Below are 19,831 nucleotides of genomic sequence, written 5' to 3' on the forward strand. Positions count from 1 at the left end.
AAAATTTCTCAACTGCATGCTCTCCACGCTTCACCCTGAGTCACCCTGCCTTTGCCACTGTATGCCTACCCGGACAGGCCAAGAGCACAGAACTTTGTGTGGCCAAACTGGAAATCAAATTTTAAGATACCCTACTGGGGAGATTTGAGTTCAAAAGCAAACCACTCACCACCCCAAACTCCCCACCAAACCAGAAAGAATTCTTCTCTGGTGGAACGCTCACACCTTGACACCGTATAGTCTTGCCTACAGTACACATCAAACGTGCTTACCAGTCCAATACCACCAGTAAGAACCACCAAAGTATTAACACTCCAACACCTGGACCATTCATGTAGCTTTAAATCTAATCATGCTGTAGTTATTAACTGCATATAAAAGCACATGAAAATGCTAGAGCATCAGGCATGCCCAGGTTTCTTCTAGTAAGCCAACAGGCATTTTAAACATTTTTTTTTCTAGACATCTCACTTGGCAATATGGAACTAGGAAGATAAAATCCATAGTACATTACAAACAGTACATATAGTGATCCGATAATTAGGATGTTGTACCCGCATCACTCTGCTAAATTAAACCAAGGATTACTGGGAAGCCAAAACAGCAGGAAAAAAAGATAGAGACAGGTTAAAAGCATGAAGCCTCTCCTTTAAGAGACATATCCAACACTAACTGCATTCCTGCTCTCTTTGAAAACAGTGACAACAATGACGTTCCTATTTCTGTCTGCTAGAAATCAGATTAGTGTAAAACACCACAGGCTTACTCCATGTTCAGGAGCAAATCAGAATCCAGCCTCCCAGCTGTATCCTACACCAAAGCTGCCTGTGTACAAGTCCCCAAAATTACTATTATTCTTCCCCCTAGGTACTTCCGACTTCCAAGCACATGAACTATTTCCAAAGCAAGGAACATGCCACAAGTCACAGACTGATGACAGATTTTTGATTAAAAAGCTCCATAAAAAAAAGAAGTACTGAGAAATTACATGTTCAAGCAGAATCACATATAGCCAAGTCAGAGTTCTGGGATGTCAGTTTTGACTGATGGCAGTACAGGAAAATCAGTTTCAAAGGCCAACAATATTACGGGCTTATTGAAGAAAAAAACTAAAAATATGGTCAGTCACAGCTGAAGATACGATTTCACAAAAGATGCTGACTTCACTGCCACCAAAAGAGAGGCCTTGCTGCTGCCTCCCATCTCGCCATCTGCTCCATCACTCTACTACAGTATCGGTGTGGCTTACCTTGCACTGCCTTGAACACTTTTTAGAGCACTTCATGAGCCAAGTTAACTCCCTAAGCAGACAGAGAACTAACCCTGCAGGCAGGGGCTGGTGGGCTGGCAGATAGTTTTCCACCAGGTTACAGAGTTAAACTGGCTTGCAGAGAGAACGAGCAAGCATAAAAGCTGGCACGAGGAAGGAGGCAGGACAAAGCATTGGGAAGAAGGAGAGGGACTTTGTCTGTCTCCATTTGGTGGCAGTAAGCCATTATGCTAGTTCATATGTGCGTGACACTATCCACTCAGTTTGCAAGGAGAGGTACAAAACGTTTTACTTTTAGAAAGAACCCTGCCAAAGGCACATTTAGCCAACTTTTAACTCCTAGCACGTAGAGACTCACTATCTCACTGAGAAAGGCTGCAGCTGACAGGCGGCGTTCTGTCATTCAGCCAGATGTGGAAACTAAAGTGATTTCAGGGAAGTGCTACTTGGTGATCAGAGAACGGACACTGTGTGACACTATTCAGATCACATTTTCTGAGGAAACAGGACAAAGAGTGGAAAGAAGACAAAGAAGAAGAAAAGGAAGAAAAGCTAAGTTCTTTTGAGAAAAGCAGTATCCACTTTGTTGAAGATCATGTAAAGACGACACTTACAGAAATTTTTAAATTAATGACTGGTTCAATGACATTTTCCCCAGAAAAAGAGAAGCAACTCACAAACACTGGAGGAGCAGCAGATGGAAAAGACACTTTCTGCACCTTAGTAGTCAGGGTCAGTGAATTTGCACTTTGCCATATTTCACTCCTGCAGAAAAAGGATTGAGGGAGTAAGTTAGCCGGTCATTTAGTGAGTACCACAAGTGGGTCCTTTCTTTCCCAATGAGGCAGAAAACCTCCCTCTGATGCTTTAGGCAAAACCTCTACATGTAATCCAAAACCTAAGTTTTAATCTAAAAAGTCACCAGCATAATAGAGACAGTCCGTATCAGAATTCTAAATTCAGGCTTATTTCACTCAAGTACCACACCAGCAAAGCCTTGTCACCATTAGTTCTCTAAAACTGTATCCAACAGCTTTCGAGGTGGAAGACATGGAATTAACAGAAGCCTGGCTCAGTTCGTTTCACCATCTCAAAAAAGCAGGCCCCAGGCAAATCAATGCAGGAGAACCAGTTGACGCAGCAAGTGAACGAGGAGCACAACAGGACACCGTGTTGTGTGCCCGAACGCGTGTGACAGCTGCCAGCCGAGACCGATACGATCATCCACGCTGATGGGCCGAAGAAGGCACCTGAACGACCACGTTCAGCCAGACACCCCAAAGGGCGTTCAGCATTCCCGACAGAATTAAGCCCAAAATTGCCCACAATCTGTCCAAATGCGGCTACGAAGCAGATATCGGACCCGAAAGGCTGGCACCACGCTTCTTGCTGCTGGCGGAAGCTCCAGACCTGGGGTCACAGTTTATGCAGGAGGAAATCCAGCACTTTTGTTTAGTCAGCAGCTTTGCTGCGTGATGCATGCTTCACACAAAACTGAAGAGAAGCCCTCAACATGCCCTGCATTCCTGTAAAGCTGTGCCCTCCCCATTAAACCCAGTCCTCGTCCTGCAATCGCCGCTCCACGCAGACAGCGAATTTCCCGCCACCTCCTGGAAAACGACAGCGAAAAAGGGGAGGCGGGGAGGCGATTATCGGAAGGAAAATCCCCCCCCCAATAAGTGGTGGCAGGAGCGAGGGGCGGAGGGGTGCGCAGGCCGGGCGGCGGGTGTCCGGGCAGGGGGGAAGGCTCCCGGCGGCTGCCGCCACCTCTCCCACGCCCCCTACCCCCACCCCGACGGCCGCCTCCCGGCTGCGGAGCCCTGCAAGCCGCCGCCCCCCGTGTGCGCTGCCCAGGCCGCGCCACCGGCCTCCCCCGCCCCGGCCGGGCCACCTGGAGCGGGTCACGGCGCCGCGGCCCAGGGGTCGCTTACATAAGGGGCCGGCGAGGGCGGCCGGGCCCGCCCAGGGCCCCCGCCGGGCCCGCGCTGCGCCAGCGCCGGCGGTGCCGGCCTAGCCGCCTCAGGAGCGCCCGGTGCCGCCTGGTACGGGGGAAGGCGGGCGGGCGCCACCGCCGCCTTCTCCCCGCGCCGCTCCCCGCCCCCCCAACCCGTTTTTGCCCCGTACGTGCCGATAAGGGCAGCGGCATCCCCCGCAGCGTTCACCGCGGCCTCCGCCTGCCCCGGGCCCGCCGCGACGGGTTCCCGCACGCCGCGTGCGCCCCGCTGCCGCGCCCGCCCCGGCTCCGGCGCCGCGCCCGCTCCCCCCCCGCGCCGCGCCGTACCCACCTCGCTCGCTCACCCGCCGCGCGGGGGGCGGGGCGGGGCGGGGCGGGGGGGGGCGGAGTTCTCGCGAGAGTTGCGGCAGCCACCGCGGGAATTTTGAAACCCGCGTGACACGGCCCCGGGCGGTGGCCACCTCCGGACTACGTGTCCCAGTGTGCCCAGCCGCTTCCGCCCCCGCAGTATCGCGTTCCGGTGCCGGGGGGCTTCGCGCGGGGCACGCCGGGAACTGTAGTTCGTGGCCTGCTGCACCGCTGGTCCCCTTACCGGGGCGTAGGGGAGGCACCATTTTACCTCCAGCTCCAGCGGCCGCCTCAGCCGCCGGGGAGTCTGGAAGGGGGGGCGATCCCTGAGCCCCCAGGGAGCACCCCCCACCCGCTCTGCAGGGCCCTCTCTTGCCCCAGGGCACCTCACCCTGTGGGGCTGGGCCTGCCCCCCTGTCCCACGGTGAGGGAACTCGCCATGGTGGCTAGATGGGCTGCTCGTGCCAGCCCTGCCAACGCCTGTCCCTCTGATGGCGGGGGCCTCCCGTCCTTGGGGCACTTGGTTGCTGCTGAAGCCGGGTCTCAGAGAAGCTCGGCCCTCCCCAGGCACGGGGCCGTGCTGGCAGGGGGAGCATCCCATAGCACCGGGCTCTGCTCCCTGCAGGCCTGGCCTGGAAATCGAGCTCCTTGCTAGCGGTTTGCAGGCCTGGTTTGTGGTTTTCTGCACCTCATTGCAGACTCTTGCCAGCACAGCTGTGTCAGCAACAGCTACAATCTTGGCAGTGTCGGTGAAAACTCAGGAGAAGATGCAGCCATGTATTTCAGTGAAGCTTAAGCCTGCTACCAATGGGTGAAGTGTCTGTAAAAGCAGTGGTTCTGCATTAACATCCTCCGGCAGTCCAAGTGGAATTTATGGCAGGAGTATTTGCTTGTGAAATACTCTAAATGCCAATGAGAAGAAGACTTTGTACATATTGTAAATAGACAGGTTTCCAGGCATGCTTGGTTCCTGATCCCTATTACAGTTGTTCCTACTTGACTGGAAAGGTCTAAACAGCAAGGAAGCAGAAACATGGCTAGATTTTAATGAAGTAATGCTGGCAATCAAAATACTTAAAATAGTTTAGCTCTAGACATTAGATACAATTTTAGACTCAAAAAATACCCATATGGCAGCATAAATAAATAAGCATTTCTTTACAAATAGAAACCATGACTATCGCACGCATTCACTGCCGAAGAGAGGGCAGTTGGAGGTACTTACCGGTACGAAACTATTCTTTACAACCGTCGTGATGATAGTTCTTTGGGTTGCTTTGCGAGGCTGAGTTGTGACCTTCTTTCCATTTACTTTACAACGCAAGGTACGTGTCACCATCACCTTGGCAAGATACTTACCCTTTCGGGTTTTGCCTGTTGGAGGTAGAACATCAGCAACATTAGGAGACAGAAGTATTGCTGTACTTGTGAATTACTGTTCGTTGAATCCCAGTTCATGACTTTTGATGCTCTGGATCTTGTTTCAGTTAGGATGAGATGGTGATAACAAGCTGATGTATCTCTTGTGCAGCACTGTTTATGTACAAAGAGTGAGCAAACTCCCACTTTCTTGAGCAAAGTCCCACTTTCTTGTACTGAGCAAGAATTAGATGACTGAAGATATTTGCAACTCCCTTTCCAGATAACAATTTTCACTAGGACCCCGTTGTTTTCTTCAGGTAGCCAAGAACTAGGCATTTTGTTCTTTGTTAGTATGTGTATTCGAATCTCCATCATCACGCAGAAGACAGTTTTTAATCAGTCTGCACATGCCTGTTCAGAATGTGGTAGTCCTTTTATTTCAGCTATGAAAAGAGCTCAATTTCTTTTATACTTACCTTAAATAAAAGAATTCCATTAGACATCCCAGCTTCAACAGAGAATAAAGCCATCATCACTAACACACTTAGATGGCAGCCACCTAATTTCTCTTACAGGAGTGTTTTGCTGTTGTCACAACTTACGTAAAGCTCACTGAATTTACAGTAGTGCCTGCAGCATAACTTTTTCACCCCTCGGTTTATACTAAGGGACCAAGTCTTCTGTTTTCAACTTCAAAAACAAAAGGAGAGAATTTTGGTCTTTGGCATTTTAACAGAATTTTCACTTTCATGCTATTTTTTCTCCAACCCACATAGTATCCTTCACAAAGAGATTCATTGCACATTGCATTCAAGATAATTTTCATTACAATTTACAAATTGTTCAGAAAATACCGGAGCTATTGTCACTCCAGCAATTTAATACCTACCTTTTCTCTCACACTCCCACATGTATGTCCTAAAATACTCTACAAACAGTAAGAGTGAAAATCAGGATACAAGCCAGTTCTTGCACTCCAGACCTCTTCAGCACATCCATAACTGATTTTGGAGCAAAGCAGCTAAACTTTGAGATGGGTGTTTAAACCCACACACTCAAAAAGATTTATTACAAAAAAACCCCGAACCAGGTAATAACACTAAATGATCCTACTTGAGATTCCTGTGTTCTCTTTCAGAACAATAGTTTCTTGTAAGTAAGGACTAATCTGTTTCCCATCACAGCAAGGACTCCCTGTTAGTCTCAGAGTTTCTTTAAGGACACAAATTCATTCAACACAAAATTCAGAAGAAAAAACTCTCAATATAAAACATTTCCACTGAACACTCTAGAACATAGTCTACATAAACCATCTAAGATGCATGATTCAAATCTAGCAGACACCCACCTCTTTCTTCACCCCCTCTTTCCCAGGAGAGGAAGCCACTGCAATATCCCAAACTTATCTGATAACTGCTTGCCCCCCCCCCCCTTCTGGATTTTAAAGAGGTAGGCTATTTAGCTGCAGTTTTCCTCTTATTTTTAATAAGAAAGCATGTGTAAAAAACTAACACAGCTAACATAAAATTAAGGTTACGCTGTTAGTCACTGAAAGAAGAGAAAGTATGAAGTGAAAAATGCAAGCCTAATGCTACCCCCTTGAGTGTATGTACTGTAACATGGTCAAAACATTCCTTGACTTTAAAACAGACATATTCAGATAGTAATAAACAAATCTGCAGTGCTGCTAAGAAGTGGCAGGATCATCAAAGGAGTGACAAATACGTTCAATTTCTCCCAGCGCTATTAACGGCACACATTACGTCTGAATTACAGCTGTGCCTCTTAAGGTTAAGTCTACCATTCTTCATATTATTATGCAAATGCTGATCGTGACTTGGTGGCTGCTATGGCTATTTTAGATCTATTTGTAGCATGGAAGAGTGCTGGTCGTGGACGAGCAGCCCACTGTGCCAGGCAATGAAGTCGCACAGGACAGCCGGGCTTCTGACCTATGGGGGCAGGTTGTGCGCACAGTCAGAGTGGGAGCACGAGGCATCGGCGAGACAGTGTTGCCTGCACGAAAGGAAGCCTAACCCTTCTGAAATGTTTCTTGTGAGGAAAAGGGGAATTTTGAAGGTGCGTTAGCTTTGCAGTGGTACGCAGGCAGCCTCCTCCTGGACATGCTGGGCAGCATGATGCCTGCGGAGCTGCATATGAGAACACACTGAGCGGATGATGGCACCGGCCGATGGGCGATGGCACAGCTGACTCTCTGTTATGCATGAGAGGCTGTGCATGAGCATATATATATGTTGGTGAAGGGTCTAGAGAACAAGTCTTAAGAGGAGCAGCTGAGGTAGCTGGGGCTGTTTACTCTGGAGAAGAGGAGGCTGAGGGGAGACTTTATTGCTCTCTACAACTACCTGAAAAGAAGTTGTGGTGAGACGGGTGCTGGTCTCTTCTCCCAACTAACTAGTGATAGGACAGGAGGAAATGGCCTAAAGTTGTGTCAGGGGAGGTTTAGACTGGATATTAGGAAAGACTTGTTTACTGAAAGAGCGGTCAAGCATTGGAACAGGCTGCCCAGGGAAGTGGTGGAGTCCCCATCCCTGGACATGTTCAAAAAACGTGTAAATGTGTCACTTCAGGATATGGTTTAGCAGGCATGGTGGTGTTGGGCTGACAGTTGGACTTGATGATCTTAGAGGTCTTTTCCAACCTTAATGATTCTATGATTCTATGAGACAGGCAGAGCCGGGGTGGACTACAAAATATCTTGAAAGTGAGGACAAGTGTCTCTGATCTGATGTGACAGAGGGTGGGGAACAAGGGGAGAAATGCAAAGATAGGCATGGCAGTGCTGGAGGGGCAGCCAGAGACGTGTCTTTCACTGAGGCAGGCAGAGTGATTATGTGCAGGACAGGGCTGCATTTATTAAGGGCAGGAAAAGCACTTCTGCAGTAAGCATGATTCAAAGTGATAACAGCTAGGATGAGGGTCTTCGCTATATGTATGGAGAAAGAAAGGCTTTGTGCCAGGAATTTTTGTAGAGAACAAACCTTGCAAGGCTCAGACATGGCCTGAATAAGGACACAAGGAGAGGTCTGGACAAAACACCCCCCCCAGTTATAGGCATGCGTGAACGTTGGCCTAAACAGTGGCTGAGGAGCACCGTGATGGAGCAGTCTGGTTTAGCTGAGCCTGAGCCTGAGCTGACAGGGAGGCTTACGTGGGCATGCATCAGAGAGGTGGGCAAGGCTGTGTTTGGAAAGAAGGTCTGGCATTCATCTTGCCCAGTTCTAAGTACCTACAGTGCAGTCATCAACATCAGAGCTGCTCAGCTGGGCTCCCTTTTGTGGTAGAGGAGGGGAACGGGCTTTTCCTGGATGCCATTCATCTGACCTGCTTTAGATACCTCCTATGAGATTAGCTGTAAAGGAAGACTAGACAGCCACTGCAGATGGAGTCATCTACACTATACGCCTTTATTTTTGGTCAGGTTAATCTCACCTTGAGAGACTGAGCTGAATAGGGCGCTGGATCTTTAAGTTGCTCAGCAGCTGAATTTATGTTTGCATTTGGGATTACCCAGAGATAAGGCATAGGAGAGGAAGAGGACAAGGACAGAGCTTTATACCACCCGCACTGGAGTCTGGCGAGTGAGATAAAGAGGAATCTCCAAAAGCCGTGCTGGCTGAGTGAGGGAAGGGAATGGGGAAGGTAGGGCCGCAAAAGACAGAGGGAATAATCTCTCAGGGACAGAAGCTTCGCTGGCTTGTGGCAAGTGCCTGACGGACAAATGGCCATGTAGGGGAGAGCTGGAGCTGCCTAAGAGGAGGCCATTTAAGGCTCCCACAAAAGCACTGCTGACTGAATGCGGGGACAGGGGCCAGGTGATGGAGAAGGAGCCGGGGAGGGGGGGCGGAGGACTCCAGGCTTTCACTGAGCAAAGACAACTGAGATGCGTGTTGTTTAAAAGAAAGAGAAATGTATAAGATTGGTTGTCTGTGAACAGTAAGAGGATTAGCAGATGCATTTATTGAAATGATGAAGAGCCAGAGAAGGATGAGCAATTGAAGAGATAAAATGAGAGTGCAGCAGTTAAGGACATGAGAGAAGGTGGAACCCGGAGCAAGCAGAGGAGCTAGCGGACAAAACTAAGGGAGAAAGCTCTGGGTCTGTGGCACCAGCAAAGAACAGAAGAGGGACAAGTGGAAGTGGATGTGAGACGGGGGGAAGGGGGCCCAAAGTTAAAATACTGGAAGAAAGCAGTGAGATCCTGTGCGAATAGAGAAGGAGGGAGGGAAGGAAGGAAGGAAGGAAGGAAGGAAGGAAGGAAGGAAGGAAGGAAGGAAGGAAGGAAGGAAGGAAGGAAGGAAGGAAGGACGGAAGGAAGGAAGGAAGGAAGGAAGGAAGGAAGGAAGGAAGGAAGGAAGGAAGGAAGGAAGGAAGGAAGGAAGGAAGGAAGATGCAGTGAAGAGTGGAGGTGCTCCAACTGTTAACTGTACGCAAATTGTATGCAAATTGAGAATGTTCAGCTAAGCTGGAAAAATCAGGCTGCTTGGCATACAAGATGTTGTCAGGTTTCATGCAGTTAAGATTGTTGAAAACTTAGTGGACAAGCTATATTTGAAAGCTAATGTTCTTAGTTAGCTAAGTTAATGATTGCCAAATCCAGTTGTTCAGGCTGGGTAAGGAGCAAGCGGAGCCACTGCTGCAGCAGCACAGCATCTCCAAAATGGGGCCCCTGAGACCTAGGACCTAGCTCAGGGGAGTTAGGGAGCCTGGGTGCCAGGTGCCGATGCACCCCATGGGGTACCCGGCACTGGGGATACCCCCTCCCCGGAGGAGGGGACAGCCCAGAGCACAGCGCTGGGTGTGGGGAAGGGCTCCAGCGCTGCAGCCTTCCCCATCGAGGCAAAGCCTCTCCTCTGGGAGATCTGGGGGAAGACCCTAAAAGCAGTTTTTGAACTACAGGGAGCCAGAGGTGGGGCTCAGGCTCCCCTTGGCGTCCTGGGCAGCACAACTTTCCTTCCAAGTTGGTAAGTCGATATCTAATTACGGATGAGACTCGTAGCTTGGTCTGCTGCTTTGTGCCGCCCTGGCACTCTGGTGCGGCCGTCGCTCTGGCATAGCCAGCCAACATCCACTTTGCCGTTGTGTTGTGTTCAAGTATCTGTGGATCTGACTCAAAAAACTAAAATGGAAATTGATGCATGTTTGATAATAGTTTTTTCAAATCATTGGGAAAAGCATACAGTAGCATCCTCTACAAGCACTTAGTTAGTGCTCAGAGTCGGTAAGCTGTACCAAATTAATTTGGCAAATCCTCAGGTGAAGAAAGCCCTGTGTTAAAAGGAAGTTCAGACTGTAAGCATATACCAGGGATGTAAAGGTGGAACAAAAAAGACAGTGCTGCAGTTGTGTAATAATTATTTTCAAGCACAGGATTGTTTGTAAACAGGGGATGCTCAGAGGTGTGGTTATACTTATCCAAATATGTAATTACAAGGATACAAGTTTAAAAACAAGAATTAAATACTGCCTTTCAGTAATTACATAGGAGGAATCTATATGGAAAACACATCCCATGTCATTAAAGCCAAATGTTAGAAAGCCTCAGACACAACAGACAGGAGTTTAGGCTTTTTGAGGGATTTAATTGTAAATTGTTTCAGATGATTTTTTTTTTTTTAGTCTGTTTTGTGGTTTTTAAAAGACTAAGATTCAGAGTGCCTGGGTATGTGATAGTAGCAATTAGTTCTATACGTTTCTTACTCTTAAGTAATTTATAAATATTCTCAGCCTCTAATTCTACTATATATTTCATTGGTAATAAATATTTTCTATTTTTCCTTTAAAATGGTATTAATTCAATTGTAGGGCATTACTACTATTACACATTAAATGCATTAATTAGTGCTTTTCAGTATGAAAACCAAATTAATTAGAAACTTAATGAACCAAAAATAGTGTAACGGGATCTCTTCTATTCTCCACTAGAGCAGCAATAATTTAATATAAAGAGAGGCACTCTCTTTCCCGGAGAAAGAGAAAATCAAATGGTGTTTGGAACTGCAGTTGCTAAAGAGTCATGCAGCCATTAAAAAAGAGAGGGGGGGAGAGAGAGAGAGAGGTGTCTGCATTTCGGTTCAAGCTGAAAAAGGGACCTTAGGAGACCTTGAAACCTGCTTTCTTAAGCAGCACACTGTGTGTTGGTCACATTTTGGTTTCATCTGTAAAAAAGTTTATAGCTTGAATGTCAGAACTACTCCCAGATGCATTTTAAGCATTACAAAGTTATACATTACAAAGATTTGCTTTTTTATTGCTTTCCATTGGGGACAATTGTTTGACGCCTAGACATCTCCTCTTGCTGATTTAAATTGTGGCTTTTCTGTCCTTAAATCAAGTTGGGACAGGAAGGTGCCATCTGGATCTGATCCTCTGTTACCCCTCTGCTGTGCGTGGCAGTTGGGGAAGTGCTGTAGTTACCTGTGGTGCTGAAAAGACCTGTCTCTGCTCCAACGCTTAGCTTGCATACATGTGCTCCTAACTGAGCAGCCAAGAGAAGACAAACACGGTAAACTCTGGCTTCAGGGAGGTGGGAGCCTCTGAGTAATATCAGTAGCTAGGCTAATGCCATTCAGGCTTTTAATTTCATAATTTAGGGACACCATGTCATCTACTTCAAACTACAAAGAGTAGTCACTTAGAAGAGAGGAAATGAGGGATTTCATATATTTTATGTTGCCCACATAAGCAGGTTTTTGCTCCTCAAGTAAATGCATCTCTTCACAATGCAATAACCTTCATGTTAACCCAAAATTAATATTGTTCTGTCAGTAGCAAGGCTGACAAGGAATGCAGATGTACCTTCAAGGGGGATGATTGCTTCCAGAAACAAACTGGTCATTATGACAGGAATTCTCTTATCTAACTTTAGCTGTGTGAAAGAGAGTATCTAGCTTAAGTGTGCCCAAAAGACACTTTTATTTCAGCTATGCTGACTGATGCAGAAGTCCCTCGCTCACAACTCTGCAGTGCCCTGGACCTTACACCCTACCGCACCACTGCCAATAAATTAAAGAAGTCATCTGGGCTCCCTCTGTAGCTGGAGGAATGAGTATGCACTTCAGGAGCCCTTGCCTGTCCCACTGCGGGAGAGGCACCTGGGTGGGTCAACATGGGTGTCCCTCTGGGCTGCCTGGGTCTCCCTCTGACAAAAGAGGGAGCCTAGACAAGTTGCAGGAAGATTGTGTCACTTTTAGATGGCTACCGATGGCTGGGAGGAATCGCTCTGTGCATTGAATGTTGGGAAGCTGCTGCTACACCTTGTTCAGTGCGCAGCCAATTAAATCTCAAAGCGAAGCTTCTCCCATATGTTGTGCTTGTTAGACTGCTCCAAGACCTTCCAATTATCCATAATGATCATGAAATGAAAGGCAAAATAGCTCCCTAGACTCAGGAGTCTCTAATTATATACCACAGTGCTTTATAGGGAAGTTCATGGCCCGCATTTGCTTACCCTTCCTTTTATGTTTCTTTTTAGGTTCTTGTAGGTAAAGGTAGGTGGTTGCTTCAATGTGTCTAAAATGACCAACATATCAAAAGAAACTAAGGGTAAGCTGTGCTAACATGGATATACCTTACAGCAGTTAATTCACAGCAGGCAGTTTCCTTATTTTCAGTTTTTTGTTAGTTGACTGCGCAAGAAATTCCTACGTTCTCCAGCAGCACTTCACTTGCCCACCCTCATTGATAACTGATGTCCCTCACTGTGCAACACAAAGGTCATACAACGAAAATACCTACCAGTCAAGAAAGTGGGATGTTCACATTCCAGCTGTAGCACTTGGTCTGCATTGCACATCTTGAGAAAATTGGGGTTTATGCTTGACGGTGTGAAAAACAGATACTCCTTTACACAGGAAAGGAGTAGAAGTTCCTGCAGAACATGTGTGTGGTGTGGCTGAATTAACGCTTGAGCGCAGTGGTTTTATGCCTATGGTTTTGATGATAAATCTCAATGGTCATTAGTCCAAGACCAAGCTTTTCTCACAAAATAAAAAAGGTAATTTATTCAGATCTGAGGTTGCATTTCTGGTCCCTCTTACAGCTCTGACAAACCCCCATCACCTTTCATATTGAAACAAAGGAATAATGAGTTTGCACATTTGGAAAAAAAAGGAATTAATCCTAAAGAGTAAGGTCTTAAAAATCTCCTTTTGAAATACAGTTTCCCCGTGATTTCTGGTGCAGAGGGATTTTTGAACTCAGTTTATGCAGCACAACAGCAACAGTCAGTGCACTGGAACTGGGAAGTGGGTTGTTGTGCTGAGGTGCTACAAACTAGCCTGCAGATGCTTTCTGAGGTCTAAAATAAAAACACTCCAATAATTAAGAGAGGGGGTGTTTCACTGGCGTCAAAATCTCTCTGCTGACTACAGTTCATTATCACTGTGCAAATGCTGCATGTGTAAGGTGGTTTATACTGTGTTCAATTTTGGAGTGCCCTAATTCAACACAACTTGAGCTGGGAAGGGATCAGTTTGAGATAGTTGGTATTAGGCATTTTCTTTGGTGGTTATAGTCTCCATGTGTGACCTTAGCTCAAAATACCAAAAGGTGTAAACTAGAAAACTTGGAGACAATCAAATTGAAACTTATCTAGCGGAAACCTGAATGCTGGAAAAAGGAACCTGAAAAAGGAAAATAAATCAGACTGGCTGCTTTTCATAGGGAATGTGGTCATATATGTTGAAACAACTGTGAAGTACAGATTTGTAAAAAGCCTGCAGTATCCAGGCAGTTCCTCTCTAAGCAGACAAAGCAAATAACAGAAGTTCCTCGTGGCCATGTGCAGGGAAGCACAGGATATCCGCGGTTCCTCAGATCATCTGCAACAGAACGGCTCTTGAAAATATTTGAAAGAAAGAGTCGTTTCCCTGTGCAGGTAAGGTTTAATGTCAATGTGCCCAGCTGTGCGAGAAGCACCGCTGAGTGCGAGTGACAAATACGTGTGCCAGCACAGCAACTGCGATGTCTAATTTGTTGCTGTGTGGGCTGTCTGGGTAGCTCAGCCGGGCAGCCTTTTATTTTGCCAGATGCTGATCACCTCCTGAGAGGTGCGAAGACACCTCGTTTGTCAATGTGTGGTTGGTGCCTTGCAGAAAGTGATCAGTGCCTTGTTGGGTTTGACCCACAAGTACTGAAAAACAAAGGTTATCTGTCTTCTTGCATACAGAGACAGCTGACACAAAGCCCGTGCCCTTGAAAGAGCCACTGTGACCTCTGGTGTGAGCAATTTACAGGAGGAGACATCACTCAGCCTGCTGAATCTGCTCATTAGCTGCTGGAACAAAGACTCACTGTGAATAAATAGTCCTTTTAGCTTCTTCTGCTCCACCATTTCAAAGCTAGGAAATATTTTTCTGGAAGTGGCTTAATGGAAATGAACTGAATGGCATCAGCTTGAGGGTCTCCCCAGGCAGCCAGATGCACAGGCAGTGCCCAGGTGGGCTCCGAGGGAGGCTGTGGAGGTCAGCCTCAAGGCCTCACCCTCCTTCCTGCCTGCCCCTGCATGCAGTGCGTGAGCTGGTCTGTGCTGGGATCAGGTCCCTGGCATGGCTGGGGCAGCTCCCAGCTCTGGCAGGGATGGGCGGCACTGCACGACCTGTACCAGACTCTGCTGCTTCGCGCAAGGCTCCTGGGGGCTTTCTGCAGAGGAGTCGCAGAATCACAGAATGTTTGGGGTTGGAAGGGACCTCTGTGGGTCATCTGGTCCAAGCCCCCTGCCGAAGCAGGGTCACCTACAGCAGGCTGCACAGGACCTTGTCCAGGCGGGTCTTGAATATCTCCAGAGAAGGAGACTCCACAACCTCCCTGGGCAGCCTGTTCCAGTGCTCCGTCACTTTTAGTCACTTTTAGTCTTTTCCCTGCCAGAGAGCCCCGGCTTGTATGCAGCACCAGCTCTGTTGAAACACATCACCTGAGCCAGGGATCAGCTGGACTATCTCCCCATCTTCACTAGAAACTACATCAGCAGCTTGTACCGTGCTAATTAAACAAGTCAGTGCAGCCTTCAGGAACAAAACGGATCCTGATATCCTACAAGGAGCATTTAAAATTAGTTTGTTTGCCAACTTGTTTTGCTGTTCCTTTGCTGATTGTAAGAAAATGCTTCTTTTAAGTGAGGAAACAAACAGGTATTTTTACTATTCCCTCTCTTCTGCTAGCAAACATTTCTGCCCCAGGTTGTATGGCTGTCAGCATCAGCCAGTGGGAAAATCATGGGAGTTCCCTGAAAAAATGATGACAAGACAATCATTTATTTTCTTGTTTCTTTGCCCTCTCCTTGCACTCTAAGCTTCAAACAGTGGACGAATCTAGGAATTATTTCAGCAGCTCAGTGGGGACGCAGGGCAGAGGGCTGCCTCCCTGATGCCGGTGCCTCTGGCGGAGCCGTGTCCTCCTCCAGAGTGCCACCGCATGCTGCACATCTGCATGGCACCAGCCATGCCACGACGGCACAACTTGCACCCCAGTGCCACGTGCCGGCACGGTATTTAGCTTTTACCTCTGGAGCATTATTTCCATCCAGAAGTTCACAGGATTTGGAAAAAGACTGAGCATTTAAAGACTGGCAGGGATTTCCAGAGCAAGGAAGAAAAGCCAGTGCAGTCCTGTTATACACTTCACCGGCTGTGTGAACCACAGCTGGCTGCGGGCAAGTTGTGTGACTTACAATCATTTATATTACAGTAGTGTCTAAACAAGCCCCAGTCAGTGGGAGGACTCTGGTCGGGGTTCTCACTGGAAGCAAGTTTTGCCTGGTTTTGTTATGTGACTTGTTCTGCAGTCCTAGAGGAGATCCCGGATTTCTCTGCAGTCTCCCAGTCACTTCAGTATGCCCCTGGCTCTGCTGCTGCTGGCAGACAGGCTGATGAGCCCTGCTTTTTTTTTGGCTGTACCTAGCTAAAAAAACTAAGTCCAACAAGTTTGGTCTAGATGCACAGGCTGAGATCAGAGTCCTGTTTCATTAGGGTTCATATAAAGACAGAGGATTGCACTCAGCCTGTCTCACAAAGTGCTTGCACCTTGACGAACTGGAAGGGAAACAGCTATAATGAGGAATGCCTTGCCAATATTCATGCAACAGGTCAAACGCTGAGCCAAAAACATTAGCCAGGTATCTCAGTGCCTGCCATCACTTGTTCAAATAGACCTGCTTTCAAAGTGAGCAACAGGTGGATCGGTGTATTTATTTATACCAGTGGCTGCTGCCTCTTAAGAAATATGCTCCAAAAATTACACTTCTAATTTAAATATGCTTTGGAGGAATTGCTGGCCCCTGGTGAGCAGCGCTTCAGCCAGGGAACGGCTCCAGCAGCAGCTGCTCATGCTGGATGATTAACATCACCTTCCTTGAATTTTGCAAATCTAACAGCATACGAGGACCTACTGAAGGGCCAGATGGCACCATTGACTTCTAGTCCACATTTGCCCTTGATTCAACAGGGAATTCTGTATAAAAATAATTGCTGTGACTTGGCCCTGGCTTTGGAGGGTAAAGATGCATAGATTTTTCAAGCTGTAAAAGGCTTATTCAGGATTCTAATCCCTCACTCTGCATGAGAACAAATCACAGGATTTTACCTAGTCATTTCCCCATCAAGATCGTGACTTTTGGTCGAATGACAAATTATACTGCTATAGTCTGCATTCTAGCTAAGTGCCTCTCAGTTCAGCTGGAATTAAACCGTGGGAGTGAGAGTCCTCCTCCCCAGACCCTGCCCTTCTGAGTGAATGTGGTTTGTCTCAAAATCCCGCAAATTACTTTAGCTCCTTGCATACATGATAGATTCTAGCTGCTCTGCACCTTCCGCTTTGTTAATCATAATCAGCTCCCTGTGAAGGAGGATTAAGTCTAGAATTTGCTTTTGACTGTGTTTCCCACTAGGTCTGCCAGAAAAAAGTACTGCTGTAACGGAGGAAACATAACCCTGGAGATGGATACACTTGATCCCTGGGCACACACTTAGAATTGTGTGCTTAAGAGTTCTGTTGTGGCTAACCCACTGCATTTTTAATAAGGGAATTCAAAGTCCTTAACACAAGTCAATCTCTTTTAAGATCATTTTGGAGTGAGCTGATCGAAGCTGTTTCACCTTCAGCCTGAAGCTTTTTTGGACAGTACCAGGATATGGTGGAGTCTACTGGTGAGACAGACAGAGGGACAAAGGTGAGGTCCTCAGAATAAAAAGGAGAGGCACAAGGAACCAAACTGTGGAGATTACATATGGTGTCAAAACCCCACAGCCAGCTAGGGGAAATCGGGGGTGATGCTGAAGATGGTAACTGAGCAGCCTGGCTGCAACAAAAGAAGAAAAATCAGAATTCAGATGTTGCCTGTAATGAGAAGATGATTTATTTTCTGTGATACATAGTAATAGGGATTGGGTTTGCTCAGCAAAGTTTTAGCTGCCCTGTAGGGCTAGCGCTATGTGGGTTGCTGGCTGCTGTACTACCCAGGCTGCCTTGACAGAGCTTCCCCTGAGAAAACTGTTCTTGTGGCCATGACACTGAAGAATTATAAGAAAAAGCTGTGTGCACCGCCAAAATGATGTGTTTCCATTTACTTCGTCAGCTCAGGTAAGGAGACGTTGTGTTTCTGAACCAGGCAGAGCTTGGAAGTGCCTGCCAGCAGCGGAGAGCGGAGCAGGCGAGCGGCCACGCGCAGGGAAACCCCGCCGCGCTGTCGAATTGTCACAAGGCGGGCATTTTCTCAGGGCTCAAAGTAGAACAAATAAATAAAGTTTCTATCAAGACAGCGACTTGCTGCCAAGAGGGAGAAGGAGCACGGTTGTTGACACAGCAACAGAAAAGGACGTGTGGGAAATCTGAGGCAGCGCACCGCCGAGTGACAAGCAGTGATAATTTCTTCTGCTGCTGCCCTGCTTCCTAGGTTAGTGATAGGGACGGGTCTGGTTTCAGGGCCATTACATCTTCATGTGGCCAGATTATTCTTTTTTCTTATTTGGGTGCCAACCATGGGAATCAAGTTTGATTCACTGTGCAACTTTTACCATTTTGGGGTTTTTTTTGTTTGGTCTGTTATAAAATTCTGTATGGGATGAACATCAATAGGGCAAAAATTATACTTGCCAGAGGCAACAGCTGATATACTTGTGCTTGAAGAGAAAGAAAGAAAATCTTTTTGCGATGACTGCCAGCATCTTCATGCTTTTTGGATAAGAGTGAAACAACAGCTGGTGCAGACACGTGTTCCTCTCTCTCCCCATCTTGCATTATTAGAAACTGTTAGCACAAGTCAAAATAATAGTCATTTACTGGTAATAAGTCATTTTATCTGAAGATAGTTAATTCCCTACATGTGTGAACATGTTCTCAAATGGGAAGATACAAATTAGTCATGGTAATTTTATTGAAGTAAGAGGGATTTCAGACTGATTGGACTGAAACTTGCAGCGTCTGATGTTTATGGCTATAGTAATAAAACAATCATGATATTTTCATCAAATCATTTGAATGAGAGATTAGAAACTTGTGGTGCTCTCTCTGGGAAATTAGTAACATGGCAACACTCTGCATTAAGCAGTTGCAGCATTGCATTTGATAGGAAGTGAGCCTGTCAACATTTCCTCAGACCAAGGGACAAAAACATCACCAAAACATACTTTGCTGCAATTGAGAAATTCTTCCGGTGAAGAGATATAAAAGACAAATACCAAAGGGTTTCAATCTCAGCATCGAAAGCAGGTGACCTGCAGTGCTTGGACCAACTTGGGCAACGTGCTACTGATGAGCTGCTCCTCCAGCTGCTGGCCTTCTTCGCTCCTTGCTCCTCAGAGAGGAACAGGTCAAAAACACCTTTGCTTTCGCTGTTTCCGCTCAGGATAATGTATCATTGCTTCTGTTATTTTCCTCAGCTCAAGTAAGAGGAGGGGGGGGGAAATAAATCCGTGTTCCATCTTGGGTGCATACATTTTTTTTCCAGGGGAAAGAGACTGCTTTACTCTCTGAGCTCTTCTCAGATGTTTCTTAGCCCTTCCTGCCATTACCCATGATTGCCGCTGAGCGACATGTTTTCATGCAGAAGGCCTGTCTCCAGCAGGACAGGGAGGGCATTGCACCCACCTCAGGAGAGTGACCATGCACCTGGCTCTCACAACAGCTTCCCTACCACAGCTCTAGCTGGAGGGTGGTACTGAGAGCTGCTTCTTGCAAGGATCAGCTGCTAAAGTTGAGCTGTTCTCCATGCTGGACAAAGCCTCCACAGGAGGTACTTTCAAGTCCCACAGAGATCGCTTGAGCGGGTGTCATGGGTGGTCACCACGGTGTATTAATCAACCACAGGACTATGATGAGTCCCCAGTGTGACAGAAACACGAAACAAGGTAAATATAGTTGTCAGATGTGTCAAGCCAGGCGTTTTCAGTAGGCTTTCGTGCTGTCGCATAAAGGCAGAGGTTGAGCAATCCCATGACTAAGCCAGGTCACTCGTGTTTAGGGAAGGTTAATTCAGATGGAAGCAGGTGAACATTTGGGACATTTTTTGTGCTAAAAGGCACTGATAAGAAGTCACTGCATCCTTTGTCAGGGTTGCTAGTGAGGAGGGCATGCTGGGAGCCTCTCCAGCCCCACCACTGCCCAAGTCGACTATGGCAGCCCTGTGATATAAGGCTGCAAAGCGGGCCCGTGAGCCAGCTCCACCTCTGAGTCATTGCTCCATCTCCAGCATGGCCATGAGTCATTACTTCCTGGCTGTTCCTCCTCTCAGAGCTTCAGCATGTCAGAAAACCCCAAACAAAAGTGCATTATGTGGAGGAAGCGTGGTGCTCTTGTCAGAAACTGTCACATGCTCGCTACCCTCTGGGGAGGTGCCCAGGCAGACCCACTGCTGCAGTTAAGATCTTCTGCTCTCTGTAATG

At 47.2% G+C, this 19,831-nt stretch overlaps 1 protein-coding gene across 2 annotated transcripts in view; it reads right to left on the minus strand.

The window, feature by feature from the left end:
- Positions 1 to 3,588, minus strand: part of LOC142360449 (protein ELYS-like) — a 45,678-nt gene extending 42,090 nt beyond the window's left edge. Inside the window, exons 1-2 of one of the 2 annotated variants that reach the window (XM_075412663.1) lie at positions 3,556 to 3,588; positions 1,948 to 2,035 (exon numbers count right to left, since the gene is read on the minus strand). The gene's annotated coding sequence lies outside the window, so the exon portion shown is untranslated. Of the gene's footprint in view, positions 1 to 1,947; positions 3,003 to 3,555 lie in introns of those variants that run through there. The other variant, XM_075412662.1, reaches the window with a different exon arrangement.
- Positions 3,589 to 19,831: the final 16,243 nt, after the last annotated feature.

This window comes from Opisthocomus hoazin, chromosome 2, assembly GCF_030867145.1.
Source record: "Opisthocomus hoazin isolate bOpiHoa1 chromosome 2, bOpiHoa1.hap1, whole genome shotgun sequence".
Taxonomy (NCBI): Eukaryota; Metazoa; Chordata; class Aves; order Opisthocomiformes; family Opisthocomidae; genus Opisthocomus; species Opisthocomus hoazin.